Consider the following 17,126-nt stretch of genomic DNA (forward strand, 5'->3'; position numbering starts at 1 on the left):
TGGTCAAAATATATGGGTCCCAGGTTACAAAATTAAAATCGAAGAAAAATCAGAGAAGTGTAAAAATGATGTTTTCAAAGTGAACTTACATTCGAACGAGAAAACGAATTTAATGGTGCCGTATATGAAGAATGGGCTGAACACCCCTAGTACTATACTCTTTTTACTAGTGAACGTGTCCATTTCCGTGATAAATGAAGAGTACTGAATTTTTAATCAATTCTTGCATTTCGCATGCCCTTGTAGGCTTCCCGTGGCTATTTGGTAAGTAGGCCGTGGGTAACCTGTGCGCCAGGTCACGTGATGAAGAATCAATAGTACTCCCTGTGTGACCAATGAAGCGTATGGACTTAAGAAAGGGAAAAAATTCTCGTTTTAATTTGCTTTAAAAACAGTCACTGATGGCTTCTATTTCTTTAACACTCTTTCTAATGAAACAAAATAATTAAAAGAAAAAAAAAAGGCAGCTGAACACTAGAATCCTCATATGGGCACTACAGAGGAATCGTTACACAACCATTGGTAAAAATACAAAAAGAATCGCAACAAGTTTTACAATGCGAACTATGAAAACAATATAATCATACGCAAGTCAAGGTCACCTTGACACGTGTGAGATGAAAATATGAGTTGTGAGTACAGTGTTCCTCAACTGGTTAGCTGTGAAGAAATTTGCTGGGGACTCCGAAAAATTTTAAGATCATTTTTAAATATTTTTAATGTTAACTTTCAATATCTGTATACTTTAATGAATTAAGCATCATATTAAAAATTCAGAGAGGATGAACTGTACAAAAACAATCATTTTCGCTTTCTAGAGCATTCTCAGTCGCCATTAATAATAATTTATGTGGAAGATTTCAACAATAATTGATCCACTGTTTTTCTAATGATATAAGGTGTCTTCTTAATAAAATGAGGACAACCTCAAGTGTCCATAATAAGTACTGTTGTTGCAGAATCTCTACCCTTGACTTCCTGTTCCAGTTTTGGAGTTTTGCTGGTTTTCTGTTGATGCATGATTGCTAGTAATGGTTGTTGTTGTTGTTGTTGTGTGGTTTTAGGAGCATCAGCGACTAAGGCCATGTTTCTCCGTGTATACTATCTGTAAATTGCGTGTGTTCTGTGATCGATTTTTTGTTTGCTGGACAAAAAACTCGAGTTTTCAGGAGAATAAACCATTCTACCCTCAAGACCGGCTAATTCATCCACATTGTGAAGAAGAATAAAAATTCTTCACAGCACATCGACGCAATTCGAACTCAGGTCTTTACCACCCGGTGTGGGGAGGACCGCGATTCTACCAACTGTGCTACCCACGAGGGCCACGGTTGGTTGTAATCACCAACTGGGTGAATAAAGCCCTGAGTTCGAATTCCGTCGGTGTGCTGTGAAGAACTTTTATGGGCCTTTTTCAGAACGTGACTGAGTTAGCCGATCTCAGGCGAGGATAGAATCCTGAAAACTCTGGTTTCTCATCCAACAAATCGACCACAGAACACACGCAGTTTAGAGGCATATTATATACAACACAATATGGCGTAACTGAAGGGCCTAAAACCCAACCAACCAATCTCTCAAGAAATTATTCGTTTTTATTAACGATAAAACCTTGAACATTACTAATTTGTACACTTATAGTGTGCGATAACTTCTTATAGTCATATTTATTTAAAAATCCGTGCACACCACAGCTTTCATATACTATATAGGAAAGATGGCGCTAGCAGCGGTTATGACAGTAAATTTGAGAGTAGTGACTGTCAGTTGTCCAGGAAGGATCTCCAGAGTTAGGAGGTCGAGTCGGACTACAAGCTAAACCACACATGACATGAGAAAGGAGGCGAACGATCCAAAAATCGATTTTAAAAGTGACATATGCGCTTTTATCGATATTTTATCCCCTAGGCCTAAATCTGATAAAACCGTTTATGGAATCTACAGTAGCACAAAACAAAACGACGAAAATAAAACACATTTATTTATAATATTCGTAAAATCCTTGTAATTAGAGATAAAAAAAAAAGTTTAAGAATTACAGCAATTTTTTTTCCAGTGAACGAGTAAAAACATAGATGGGTACACAATAGAAATTGCTGCTCTGATAGTTCTTCCAGGTCAGTTGGTCTCTCGTTTGATCGTTGGTTGTAACTGAACTGTTCTCTTTTTTTTTTTTTTTTTTTTTTTCAGTTTTATATAACTGAAAACTATCCCAAGGAACACAGGCCATTCTTTTAACAGCAATCCATTCTATTAACATAATGCTGTTAGAAGAACGGACTGAATTTCTTGGGAATTCTCTTTGATTCTAACCAAAAACATTCCTGTATCTAGTCAGACAACCCCAGGGGCTCACATCTGGTAAGTATGGGCTTGGCACACCCAGGGTCCTTAGCTGGATATCACCATTCTTCTCTTTCTTGGTGATTCCCTTCTACTTCCGACTCTCTCTCTCTCTCTCTCTCTCTCTAGTAGTACTAGTTGTTGGTGACTCTATTGTTAGGGAAACGGGGAACATGCTTTGTAAAAAGGATAGGTGAAACAGGACCAGGGTATGTCTGCCAGGGGCAAAGGTTGATGACGTTGTAGAGCGGATATCATATTTTAAGGGCACAAAAGGTGATATAGTTGTACACGTTGGCACTAATGATATTAAGAGTAGGAGACCAGCAGAATTACTTAACAAGTACAGGTCACAGTTGAAAAAAAGCCGTGAATTAGGGTTGAATTTGAAAGTGTCTGCAATTCTGCCCAGACACGATAGGAGGGAGTATATGATGAGAGCCTTGTCGATCAATTCGGCCCTGGAAAGATTGTGCAAGGTTCAAGGGGTAGAATTTTTTTCAGCCTGGAATGTACCTGTTAACAGGAGAGACTGCGTCTACAGGGATGGGATACACTTAAATAGAAAGGGTGCAAGAATATTTGCTGATGCTATCGAGGCACTGTTAGGTGGGTCGGAAAACTGCTAGCTTCGGGGAAGACAAACACTAATAGATTAACAATAGCAACTGGCAGAGGTGAAAGTGATTCTTGCACTTCTATTGGAATGAGCAGAAGCCTGAAAAACAAGATGCAGGATATTTCAGAGACTGCTGGGAGTCATTGCGGTACAAGTAAACACATGGGTTCTGTTAGGGTAGCTAAGAATAGAAACAGGTGCATGTATACTTGCGTGTACACCAAAGCTAGGAGTTTAGTAAATAAATTTGATGAATTTGAGGTATTGCTCAAAACATCAAAGGCAGAATAAAACAGGCCTGCGCGCTCTGGATTCATGAGAAAATTTATTATAGTTGTACACAGAGCGTATAAAAGAAGAAATATATAAGGCAGATATTGTTGGGATTTCAGAGACGTGGTGTCACACAGATATAAGGAATGCAGAACTGGAATTTGGGGAGTACAACGTCTACAGAAAGGATATACAGGATAGGAAGGGAGGAGGGGTTATGCTATTAGTTAAGAAACACATAAAATCCAAGGAAGTGAAGCCAGTCGACATCGCTGGACAGTGCAGTGTCGAGTCAGTTTGGTGTGACATAAGCATTGGGAGATCAAAATTGAGAGTAGGAGTGTGCTATAGGCTTAACGACTCTGATGAGTATAATAAGAAACTGTACAGGGAAATAGAGTGGGCCAGTAAATCAGAGAGTCTTATAATAGGGGATTTTAATTTCCCAGATATTGACTGGAATTTGGGGTCTGGTCACTCACACACTAGCAGGGCTTTTGTGGATTTATTGGATGGTTGTTTTCTACATCAGCATGTTCGGGAGGCAACTAGAGGGAGTAATACTCTTGATATGATTATCTGTAGTGATTCTTCATGCATTAAGAATCTACAGGTAAATGAACCACTAGGTGGCAGTGATCACAGTGTGCTCAAGTGGGATTTACTTAAAGAGGTAACTACCATTAGGGGTAAAGGGAAGGGTTATTGCTTTAGTAAAGGCGACTACGATGGACTGAGACAGTATTTAAATGCTATACAGTGGGACCAAATGATGATGTTACCAACAGCAAATTCAAAATGGGAAGCATTCAAAGAACTTATCTTGGAAGCTACTAGGCTTTACATACCAACTAAGAACTATTGTTCAAGGTTTAGGCCTAAATGGATGTCAGATGAACTAATGAGACATATGGCAGAGAAAAAAAATGCATGGGATACATACAAATTAACACGTGACACAGAAGCCTATGATAGATACAAGTTGATCTGTAACCAAGTTACAAAGGAGGTTAGGCAGGCAAAGGCAGTTTACGAGAAATCTTTGGCAAGGGATGCAAAGAAAAATAGCAAAGAGTTCTTTACTTATGTAAACTCTAGAAGGAAGGGGATGAATCAGATTGGTCCACTTGATATCGATGGGTCAACTGTTGATGATCCTGCTCAGGTAGCTAACAAACTAAATAATATTTTGCATCGACATTCACAGATGAGGAGTTATTCAGCGAGGGAAATGACAGAGGTGTATTCAACCCTGGCAGTAAGCTAGAGAATCTTGTAATAACTGAGAGTAAAGTGGAGGAGAAATTGTTGAAGATAAACACAAGAAAGGCACCTGGGGTGGATGAGATCTATCCAATTATATTAAAGGAGGCAGCAAAGGCAGTAAGCAAACCTTTAGCCATAATTATGAGAGCTTCCTTGGACTCAGGGGAGGTACCCACAGACTGGAGATGTGCAAATGTGACCCCAATTCACAAAGGAGGATCAAAGGCTGACACAAGTAATTATAGACCTGTGAGTTTAACTTGTGTTCCAGGAAAATTATGGAGGCACTGGTTAAAGAAGCACTGCAGGATCATCTAGACAAGACTTCAGTTATAGCTCGGACACAGCATGGTTTTGTTAAGGGGAAGTCTTGCCTGACCAATTTGATTGGATACTATGATGCAGTCACAAAAGAACTGGATGCAGGGAATAACTTTGATATTATATACTTGGATCTTAGAAAGGCTTTTGATACTGTTGCACATGGAAGACTGCTGCACAAATTGGAGCAGTGTGGCATTGGAGGCAAATTGCTGCTATGAATAAAGGGGTGGTTGAGGGGGAGAAGACAGAGAGTGGTAATCAATGGACACTGCTCATTGTGGACTAATGTTATTAGTGGAGTCCCTCAGGGTTTGGTGTTGGGTCCATTGTTGTTTTCTGTATTTATGAATGATACTGATGATGGTATATCAAGCTTAATGTCCAAGTTTGCAGACGATACGGAGGTTGGCAGGGTTGTCAAGGACACTACTGACACTATGCTGCTGCAACAGGATCTGGAAAGGTTGAGCAGATGGGCTGAGAGGTTGCAAATGAAGTTTAATATTGATAAATGTAAAGTACTACATATGGGAAACAGCAACCCCAGAGCAACGTATCAACTCTGTGGTACTACACTGACAGTGGTAGAGAATGAAAGAGACCTGGGGGTGGTTGTGCAGGCAGATATGAAGTTCTCTGAGCAGTGCAGACGGGCTGCAAGAGTAGCTCTTGGTGTATTGTCAATGATATATAGGAATTTCTCTAGCAGGGATAAGGAAGTGATTATTCCCTTGTATAAGGCAATGGTCAGGCCACACATAGAGTACTGTATACAGGTCTGGAGGCCTCATTTCAAGAAGGATGTTGAGCTGCTGGAACGAGTACAGAGAAGGGCAACAAGATTAGTGAATGGAACAAAGGGGTGCTTTTACGAAGAAAGGCGTAAGTTTTGCAAATTATAGTGTCTGGAGACTGGCCAATGGTGAGGTGATCTGATAGAGGTGTATAAAGTCTTGAATGGTTTAAGCATGCTCAATGCGGATGGGATTCTTCCTTTTGCTCAGAATAATCGCCTGAGAGGGCATAAATTCAAATTGAGGAAAGACAGATGTAGGATAGATGTGCGGAAATTTGCCTTTAGCCAGCGGGTGGTTGGTTGGTGGAACAGACTTCCATCCCTTGTCGTGGAAGTTGATAGCCTAAATAAGTTTAAGGCTCAGCTGGACAGGTATTTCGAACGAACAGAAGTGAAGTGGAAGTAGTTTTTTTTTTTTGTTTTTGGCTGATGCTGCATAAGCTTGCTTTCTTGCATCAAATGCCTCTACTAATACTAATGCTCTCTCTCTCTCTCTCTTTCTCTCAGGGTAATTCTGAAATTTTTTTTGACTGGTGCAGCATAAGCCTCAGGCTTCCTTGCACCTTATAGATAATAATAGTCAATAGTCACCAGTAAGAATGTTTGGTTAAAGTACGTTTCCAATCGTTTACTGCTGGCAATTCTCGAAAAAAAAAAAAAAAAAAGAACGATATTTTATGCTAATATACGTTTACTTTGGAGACATTCACAAATTACTCTGCGTAATGAAGGGATGAAAAAGCAGATCAGTCTACATCCCTTTTTATTTGACTACATCTACTGATCATTCCGGTTTCATTCATTGAAAAAAAAAAAAAAAAAAAAAGTTGACAACTTGACTACATAAAATATTTACAATTTGACGACAGGTGAACTTGTATAATTTTATTAAGTGCCGTTAGGTGGCAGTGTAGCTTTAATATTTAAAAAAAATGTCCGTTTTAATTAAATGGAAAGGTGCTTTCACCACTCTGTTTTAGCTAAGTAGACTGAAGTGATAGAAGAAAAAAAAAGGTTTATATTAGGGGGGAAAAATAGTTAAATGCGAAAGAAACGCAAAGTTCTAAATCAATCATTATACACAAGAATGGCAGAGATGTAGAAGGAAAAAAATTAAGTGCATTTTCTAATAGTAGCTGATCAATATAGGTACTCTAAGAACGAAAATAAGAAAGAAAGAAAGAAAAAAAAAAAAAAAACAGAGATGATGGACGAGATAAATAGAGGGCGTGATTAACAATACCCTTTGCACAAAGTAGAAAAAGAAAGGAAAATAGTTCGGAAAACTATTTCTTATGTTGGAAACAGAGAAATAACATCAAATCATTTTGATACATTTTAATGGATTTTAAAACACAAAGTGGGAAACCAGTGAAGGGGTCTTTTGTCCCTTAAATAAGTCGCGAACTTTAATTTAAATAAAGATTATTAATCTGAATTTTTTATTTAAAAATTACACAACCATCGTGGGTGTCTAACATTTGGACAAAAGTTTAAATGATTATTATTTAAAAAATTAACACGCGTGAACGAGTAAAATGTAAATACATTTAACAGAGAATAAGCCATTCATTTAAAAAAAATGCATAACCCATTACAATACGCCATGCAATCGTAGTAGCACAGTTGGTAGGATGGCTGTCCTCACCACAACGGATGGAAAAGACCTGAGTTCGAGCCCCGTCGATGACGTGAGCAATTTTTATGGGCCTTTTTCACACCGTGGCCGAGTTAGTCGGTCTCAGGAGAGGGTAGCATGGTTTTTCGTCCACTAAACAGAACATCGATCAGAGAACACACGCAATTTACAGACAGACACGGAGCAATATGGCCTTATTCGAAGTCGTAAATCGGTTAAAAACTTTTCTTTCATTCAAGGATTCTAAAATAAAATAAATGAAGGCGGTTATTTGTTATTTTATATCTGTGCTTGTTTTCTTTGGTCGGTTTATGTGTTTTGTTAAATAAAAACCCATCATTCATGGGAAAATAAATTGCAACTCTCAAGCGAGATCAAAGTTGCTCCATTTGAGACAGGAACTGGAACCAAATCCTTTCTCAAACAATGTGGATTGTTACTGTTGAAAGGTTTCAGGCGCATCAGCGACTTAGCTGTATATTGCGTGTTTGGTGGTTGATTTGCAGGTTTGATGGAATTCCTGCTTCCATATTGCTCTGCATATATTATGTCAGTATATATTACGCATGTTCTAAGTTCGATTTGCCTCTTTGCTGGATGGGAACCCCGAGTTTTCGGGAATAAAAACCATGCTACCTCGCCCAAGACCGACTAAATCAGCCAACCCCATAAACATTTCTCGTGTCAATAACGGGATTCAACTCAGGTCTTTTTTGCTATCCAGTTTAAGGAATGACAGTGATTACATCAATTATTGCTACGCCAAGAGGGCAAAAAATCTGTGTGGAAAAACGGCTCCATATTGATTGATTCAATATGTTTAGGGTGTTTTGAGATGATAAAGAATCAGCTCATCAGTATAGGAGCTGAAATTAGGAGTGACTGCTAGGAATAGTTCTATGAAAAGTATAAGTACTAAAAAGGGAAGCAGATTTCACTCACCCCTGGTTGCACAAACGGCTTCCTGGATACGCAGGATATGAATAACTGTCTACGGAAGAGTAATGACTCCAAGATGCAGATTATTTGATTTGATGCGTTGAAATATTCTTCCAAGATGTATTTCAAGGTTCATCAGAATATAAATAAATAAATAAAATAAAATTTCTGTTTATACTCCTGGACAACCACATGATCAGAGAAGTTCATAAGATAGAGAGAATACAAGAAACAGCATCCAGCATTCAGCAATCACGAGCGTGAACCACGGTCACTTATGCACCCACGCGCTTGATCAGTCGGCTACGGCGGCCATTTGAATCGAAACTATATCAAAAGCAGACAAAAAAGACCAACTATTTATCATTGAGTTTTTTATCTGCTCTGAAGAGGACCTGACTGAAGGCAATGAATCTCAGATAATTAAGACTGAGCAAGATTTTCAGGCTTTTTAAAAATTTTCCAGGAAATTATTCCAGAGAATATTTGTGATGCTTCAACTTGAGGAAGGAACAGTAGAAGGCTTACAGACTTTGTCTGTGTGACAGTTTAATATGCTGAACTAAACTGAATAACCTGTAGTTAACGTATAATTGACTTTGTAGTTAATCATAACCGTGTAAACAAGATCATCTTATTGGACAACTTATGTAGTTACTTGTAACTTACTGTTTTTTGTCTTCATCTCATCTTGAGTTTGTAAGATCAGTGGCTCCTTCTATCACGTTTGGTCTTACTCTTGTCATATGGCTAATTGTGCCATGTGCTTGTCTTGAGGTTCCTTGAGGTACAATTTATATCCAGTCATTGACGCGAGGAATTTATATGGACGTTTTTCAAAGTGTGGCATGGTGTTTTCATCCGGAAACTAAGGTTTTTCATCCAGTAAGCAGCAAATCGACCACACGCAATTTGCAGATGGCGCAATATGGGCTCAGTCAATGACGTACCTGTATTGCATTTATCCATACCTGGGTTATTTATTAATAAAAATATATTGATAATTAATTACCAGTAATCGCACAGATAAAGTACTACACAAGAAATATTTTTTAAGGCAAGATCATTCGTTATTAAACAGCATATATGGAAATTGCGATCGCGCTAAAGTGAAAGACCAAAGAAATCTTTGCTCATTAATTCATTAACATAATAATTAATTAACATAATAATTAATTAACATAATAATAAAAAATATAACTCTTATAATTAATTAACATAAAATAACAAAATGGTTTCTGTTTCAGAATAATTCCGAGAGGTAAGTCTTCGGTTTACCAAATGTAAAAAGATTATGAAGGCAATTTTTTCGGAAGGAGGGCGAACTCAAGACATAAATTAAACACCCTCGGTTAAACTAAAAGGCAGCAAGTGAACAATGAAATTTAACTAAAATTTAGAGTTTTACAACGAAATGTTTACTTTAATCAAAATAGAAAAGTTCATTTTCTTTCAGGAAACTTACTACTCTATATGTAAAAAGCCCATCTAGATTTCTAATGCGAAAAGGTTCCATAATTTCATTGAAATCAAGAACTACCTCTTAGAGAGAGAGAGAGAGAGAGAGAGAGAGAGAGAGAGAGAGAGAGAGAACTCTCTTCCTTACGATATTCGAACTGAACTCTGTGATCTTATTTCTTTTGGCGACTTTCTTGTAAAGGAACTCCATCTATTCTTTCGTTGACGTGTATGCCTGGTTTCAATGAGAACAAGGCCACAAAGAGCAGCTTTACTTTCATTCATCAAGAAAAGAATGTGATCGCCTTTTTCCTTCGACTACTGACATGCTTGTATTGACCGTGTCTTGTTTGCTTTATCTGCCCTTCCGAAACTAAATTTCCCAACGATAAAGGTAGAAGAATCGCCGTCCTCCTCACACTGAGTGGAAAAGACCCGAGTTCAAGTCCCGTCCATGAGGTGAAGAATTTTTCTGGTCCTTTCTCACAACGTGGATGAATTTAAATTTAAACAAGTACAGGTCACTGTTGAAAAAAAGCCGTGATGTAGGGTTGAAATTGAAAGTGTCTGCAATTCTGCCCAGACACGATAGGAGGGAGTATATGATGAGAGCCTTGTCGATCAATTCGGCCCTGGAAAGATTGTGCAAGGCTCAAGGGGTAGAATTTTTTTCAGCCTGAATTGTACTTGTTAACAGGAGAGACTGCTTCTACAGGGATGCGATACACTTAAATAGAAAGGGTGCAAGAATATTTGCTGATGCTATAGAGGCAGTGTTAGGTGGGTCGGAAAACTGGTAGCTTGGGGGGGAGACAAAGACTAATAGATTAACAGTAGCCACTGGCAGAGGTGAAAGAGATTCTTGCACTGCTTCTATTGGAATGAACAGAAGCCTGAAAAACAAGATGCAGGATATTTCAGAGACTGCTGGGAGTCATTGCGGTACAAGTAAACACATGGGTTGTGTTAGGGTAGCTAAGAATAAAAACAGGTGCATGTATACTTGCGTGTACACCAATGCTAGGAGTTTAGTAAATAAATTTGATGAATTTGAGGTATTGCTCAAAACATCAAAGGCAGATATTGTTGGGATATCAGAGACGTGGTGTCAAACAGATATAAGAAATGCAGAACTGGAATTTGGGGAGTACAACGTCTACATAAAGGATAGGAAGGGAGGAGGGGTTATGCTATTAGTTAAGAAACACATGAAATCCAAGGAAGTGAAGCCAGTCGACATCGCTGGACAGTGCAGGGTCGAGTCAGTTTGGTGTGACATAAGCATTGGGAGATCAAAATTGAGAGTAGGAGTGTGCTATAGGCCTAATGACTCTGATGAGTATAATAAGGAACTGTACAGGGAAATAGAGTGGGCCAGTAAATCAGAGAGTCTTATAATGGGAGATTTTAATTTCCCAGATATTGACTGGAATTTGGGGGCTGGTCACTCACACACTAGCAAGGCTTTTGTGGATTTATTGGATGATCGTTTTATACATCAGCATGTTCGGGAGGCAACTAGAGGGAGTAATACTCTTGATTTGATTATCAGTAGTGATTCTTCATGCATTAATAATCGGCAGATAAATGAACGACTAGGCGGCAGTGATCACAGTGTGCTGAAGTGGGATTTACGCAAAGAGGTAACTACCATTAAGGATAAAGGGAAGGGTTATTGCTTTCGTAAAGGCGACTACGATGGACTGAGACAGTATTGCAGTGGGACTAACTGATGATGTTACCAACAGCAATTTCAAAATGGGAAGCATTCAAAGAACTTATCTTGGAAGCTACTAGGTTTAACATACCAACTAAGAAATATTGTTCAAGGTTTAGGCCTAAATGGATGTCAGATGAACTAATGAGACATATGGCAGAGAAGAAAAATGCATGGGATACATACAAATTAACACGTGACATAGAAACCTATGATAGATACAAATAAAGGAGGTTAGGCAGGCGAAGGCAGATTACGAGAAATCTTTGGCAAGGGATGCAAACAAAAACAGCAAAGAATTCTTTACTTATGTAAACTCTAGAAGGAAGGGGATCAATCAGATTCGGCCACTTGATATCGATGGGTCAACTGTTGATGATCCTGCTCAGGTAGCTAACAAACTAAATGAATATTTTGCATCGACATTCACACATGAGGAGCGAGGGGAATGCCAGAGGTGTATTCAACTCTGGCCGTAAGCTAGAGAGGCTTGTAATAACTGAGAGTAAAGTGGAGGAGAAATTGTTGAAGATAAAGACAAGAAAGGCACCTGGGGTGATTGGGATCTATCCAATTATATTAAAGGAGGCAGCAAAGGAAGTAAGCAAACCCTTAGCCATAATTATGAGAGCTTTCTTGGATTCAGGGGAGGTACCCACAGACTGGAGATGTGCAAATGTGACCCCAATTCACAAAGGAGGATCAAAGGCTGACACAAGTAATTATAGACCTGTGAGTTTAACTTCTGTTCCAGGAAAATTAATGGAGGCACTGGTTAAAGAAGCACTGCAGGATCATCTAGACAAGTCTTCAGTTATATCTCGGACACAGCATGGTTTTGTTAAGGGGAAGTCTTGTCTGACCAATTTGATTGGATACTATGATGCAGTCACAAAAGAACTGGATGCAGGGAATAACTTTGATATTATATACTTGGATCTTAGAAAGGCTTTTGATACTGTTGTACAAGGAAGACTGCTGTACAAATTGGAGCAGTGTGGCATTGGAGACAAATTGCTGCTATGGATAAAGGGGTGGTTGAGGGAGAGAAGACAGAGAGTGGTAATCAAAGGGCACTGCTCATCGTGGACTAATGTTATCAGTGGAATCCCTCAGGGTTCAGTGTTGGGTCCATTATTGTTTTCTGTATTTATAAATGATATTGATGATGGTAGATCAAGCTTAATGTCCAAGTTTGCAGACGATACGAAGGTTGGCAGGGTTGTCAAGGACACTACTGACACTATGCTGCTGCAACAGGATCTGGAAAGGTTGAGCAGATGGAATGAGAGGTGGCAAATTAAGTTTAATATTGACAAATGTAAAGTATTACATATGGGAATCAGCAACCCAAGCAACGTATCAACTCTGTGTTACTACACTGAAAGTGGTAGAGAATGAAAGGGACCTGGGGGTGGTTGTGCAGGCAGATATGAAGTTCTCTGAGCAGTGCAGACGGGCTGCAAGAGTAGCTCATTGTGTATTGTCAATGATATATAGGAATTTTTCTAGCAGGGATAAGGAGGTGATTACTCCCTTGTATAAGGCCACACCTAGAGTACTGTATACAGGTCTGGAGGCCTCATTTCAAGAAGGATGTAGAGCTGCTGGAACGAGTACAGAGAAGGGCAACAAGATTAGTGAATGGAACAAAGAGGTGCTGTTACGAAGAAAGGCTTAAGTTTTTCAAATTACAGTGTCTGGAGACTAGGCACCAGCAAGGTGATCTGATAGAAGTGTATAAAGCCTTGAATGGTTTGAGCATGCTCAATGCTGATGGGATTCTTCCTCTTGCTCAGATTAATCACCTGAGAGGGCATAAATTCAAATTGAGAAAAGACAGATGTAGGATAGACGTGAGGAAATTTGCCTTTAGACAGCGGGTGGTTGGTTGGTGGAATAGACTTCCATCCCTTGTCGTGGAAGTTGATAACCTAAATAAGTTTAAGGCTCAGCTGGACAGGTATTTCGAACGAACAGAGGGGTGAAGTGGAAGTGGTTTTTTTTTTTGGCTGATGCTGCATACGCTTGCTTTTTTGCATCAAATGCCTCTACTAATGCTAATTAGTCGGTCTCAGGAGTGGGTAGCCTTGTTTTTTGTCCAGGAAACACGAGTTTCTCGTCTAGCAAACAGAAAATCGACCACAGAACACAGCAATTTACAGTCAATATACCCAGAGCAACCGGATTTCACCCATCCGGTCATTCCAAATGTTTGTGTAGTTCAGTCTTAAATTTATTTAAGCTATCATCTTCCACGACAACAGATGGAGGTCTGTTCCAGCAATCAACTACCCTTTGGCTAAAGGCAAACTTCTGCACATCTATTCTACAAGTCGTTCCTCAATTTGAATCTATGCCCCCTCAGGTTCTTAGTCTGAGCAAGCGGAAGTATCCCGTCAGCATTGAGCCTGCTCAATGAGTGGACCCGGGATCGGATTCAGTGTTCTTAGGGACGGGTACCAGGTAGCAGTTTCCCAGGCATTGACTGCTCCCTGGTACTATCTGTGTAGTTCAAATAACACTAGAAAGTGATACTGGGTGGACTTATGTCTAGGGGCCACCGAAATACGTATACATACATACACAAAAGGAAGAAAATATTGTTCCTTTATTTGTATACTGAAATGTATTAAAATGTTTCTACACTCTGACAGTTCCCAATATAATGCCATTATTCATTTTAACCTATTTTTTCAAGAACAGAAAGGGGTTGATGAGTTAACTACGTTTCTGTGTCCTTTTAATAATTATTGTTTTTACATTCCAATCGAAACTAAATTTAGAATATAAAGAAACACTATGATAACCTCATGAGGACATGTTTTTGTCGTGGGTATTAGGGACATCTGCGATTAGGAATTCAAGCCATACCGCGCCGTATATACACTGCCCTACCATTAACATCTGGACACCTGCATATCTACAAATAATTTTTATTTACAGGAAAACTAATAAAGTGTGCTGAATCCTGTGGCCTTTATGATAGCTGTAATCTCCGTGGAATACTCTCCACCAGTTTTTTTCTGCATATCCTCCGATATTTTTTGTCAAATCAAGAAAAACAGTCCCAAGCCATCATGCTGGTGCTGGGAATCCGCCACATCCAAACACTACTGTAAGACTGAAGCACAGCTTTCCATTGGTCTACGGTCCAGAACCGTGAGCCTTACAAAAGCTGAAGGGCGTCTGACATTACTCAGGGTGATTAATGGCTTGCACCTGTAGTAACCCATATCATGCAGCGCTCTGCACCTGTACTGGTGCAAACATGTGTCTCAATAGTCGCACTGAGGGCCTATGTTGCTACGACGACTTCGATCTGAGTTCCAAGCGGACGATTCCGTCACGTTCGTGAGTTTTTCAGGTTTTCCGGGTCGTTTCCTGATGGTATCAGCAGCAGCAGTACAGTCCATTTGCAGCTCATACCACCAATCGCCAAATTACGAATATTCAGTGCCGTTGAAATGTCATATACAGATCAACTGCTTATGTCGTACCCTATTATATTCCTCGCTGGAAGTTTGCTAACTTCGTCGTTTGCGGCATCTTGTATTTACAATCATTTGTTATTGGGTTTAGGAGCATCAGCAACTAAGGCCATGTTGCTCCGTGTATATTGCGTGAGTTTTAAAGTCGATTTTCTGTTTGCTGGACGAAAAACCCAAGTTTCCGGGAGAAAAAGCCATGCTACCGTAGCCTGAAACCAACTAACTCTGCCACGTTGGGAAAGGACCCATAAAATTCCTCCCGTCATCGATGGGATTCGAACTTAGGTCTTTTCCACCCGGTCTGTGGGAGGACGTCGATCTTACCGACCGTGCTACCCACGATGCCTTTACAATCGTAATACTGTTTCCTCAAAGGCCTACGAGCATGTTGTGTATGACATGGTGCTTGGGTAGAATGTGACCAACCATCACGCGCGCGATTATTAATGGTATCGCATTGTATATGCTGTAAATTGCGTGTTCTGTGATCGATTTGACTCTTTTTTGGATGAAAAACCCATTATCCGAAAGAAAACCCCTTGCCTAAAACCGAATAACTCAGCCTTCTTCCGAAAAATGTCCATAAAAATTCCTCGCGTCACTGACGGGTGTGGGGTTTCAAACAAAACAGCAATAATCCAATTTTAAACGCCTTTAATTTAGAACCCATGTTTTACACCGCTACCGAAACTATGTGAGAGGACTGCTGGAATCGCCTTCTATCAGCTTTTTTCTTTCTTTTTTTTAAAGATACTTCAATGGAATCCAAGATTGACTAACTCTGCTGCAAAAAAGCATATGAAAGTTCTATATTTTCCAATAGGGAATATTTCCTTAACTTCAGCGGGCAATACCATCCACTGTGCAATCCACATAGGTCAAATTATAAGACCTACCAACCCAAACTAAATACATATGAGGGAGTTGAAGTACCTTGGAAGGGGTGTAAAATTTAAAATTTCTTTCTGCAGAATTGAGAATTCATGTTTGTAATGCTATCAAATAAAAATGAATTCACGAAATTCTCTAGAACACCTTTGGGGTACATTTAGGAGGAACAGTTACCGATTTACAACGGTCGTAGGATTTTTGCAAGCTGATAAAAAAAGAAAGTAAAACTGCAGTTCAAATTGCAGATTCATCCTTCCTTAATATTACACTATAATTTATTTGATGCATTCAATGGGTTAAAGCAACTTTTAGGAAACTTTTGTTACACAAAAAACAGATCATTAGATATGATGCATAACACTCCCAGAATGCTCCATCTCCACTTAATATTTTAATAAATACTGAACCACTAATGATTATGGCTATAAATATTAGATGCGACCCATGGGATGCATCTCAGGTGAACATCTGACCTGGTTTCAAAAGAGCTTGCATGCTGTTATATTTGTAGACTTGCGTAGGTGAAAAGCGAAGTTAGACGCATCTGGGATAAAAAAAAATCTGAAAGAAAATTTTCTGGAGAAACGAGTAAAAATAGTTGATGTCTCTGTTATCAGGTTTCGGTTCTGTTACGCAACAAAGCCCATGATGATTCAGTATATTTTGACATGTTTTTGACGTTCCAGTTCTATTTAGAGCTTCTGATAGGATATAACTTTTATAACTGCATGTTAAGCACCAAGGCAACCAAGACTTTGAGGGATCAGTATATTGTGTTTGTAATTTCGTATATTTTTCAGCCGGTTCGCTCTTTACTGGATGAAAATCATGCCACCTTCGCCTGAGACCGACTAACTTGGCCACTTTGCGAAAAAGACCCATAAAAATTCCTCGCGTCATTAATGGGATTCGAACTTAGGTTCGGGTATGGGGTAGAACGGTGATTATACCACTGTGCTATCCATGAAGGCGTGTCTCGTAGTATATTATATCCCCATGATCTTTAAATGATCAAATGATCTTTAAAATGTAAAAGTAAGCTGTATCAGTAAAATCACAAATCCCGGATTATAGTAGGGAAGGGAGCTCATCTTTACTCTTAAGAAATGCTGTCTTGATCAGGTTTCAGGTGAGGTAAGCCCTCAAACTTATCTCCGTGCATACCCTATATATTATGTACTATTCGAGATTTGATCCATAGGATTTTTAAATCCATGGTCCAGTTCTTGCCTGCTAATATCCAAAAGTCAATTAGACGTTGCACGATTGGCAGCACGCCAGGCCAATGAATTAAAGGAGCAATTTGTGTATAGAACGAGTATTCTTTACAGATACCGATATTTTAATTCAGATTTGTTCTGCGCGCGTGC

The sequence above is a fragment of the Mastigoproctus giganteus genome, chromosome 7 (genome assembly GCF_048544385.1).
Source record: "Mastigoproctus giganteus isolate SK-2022 chromosome 7, ASM4854438v1, whole genome shotgun sequence".
NCBI lineage: Eukaryota > Metazoa > Arthropoda > Arachnida > Uropygi > Thelyphonidae > Mastigoproctus > Mastigoproctus giganteus.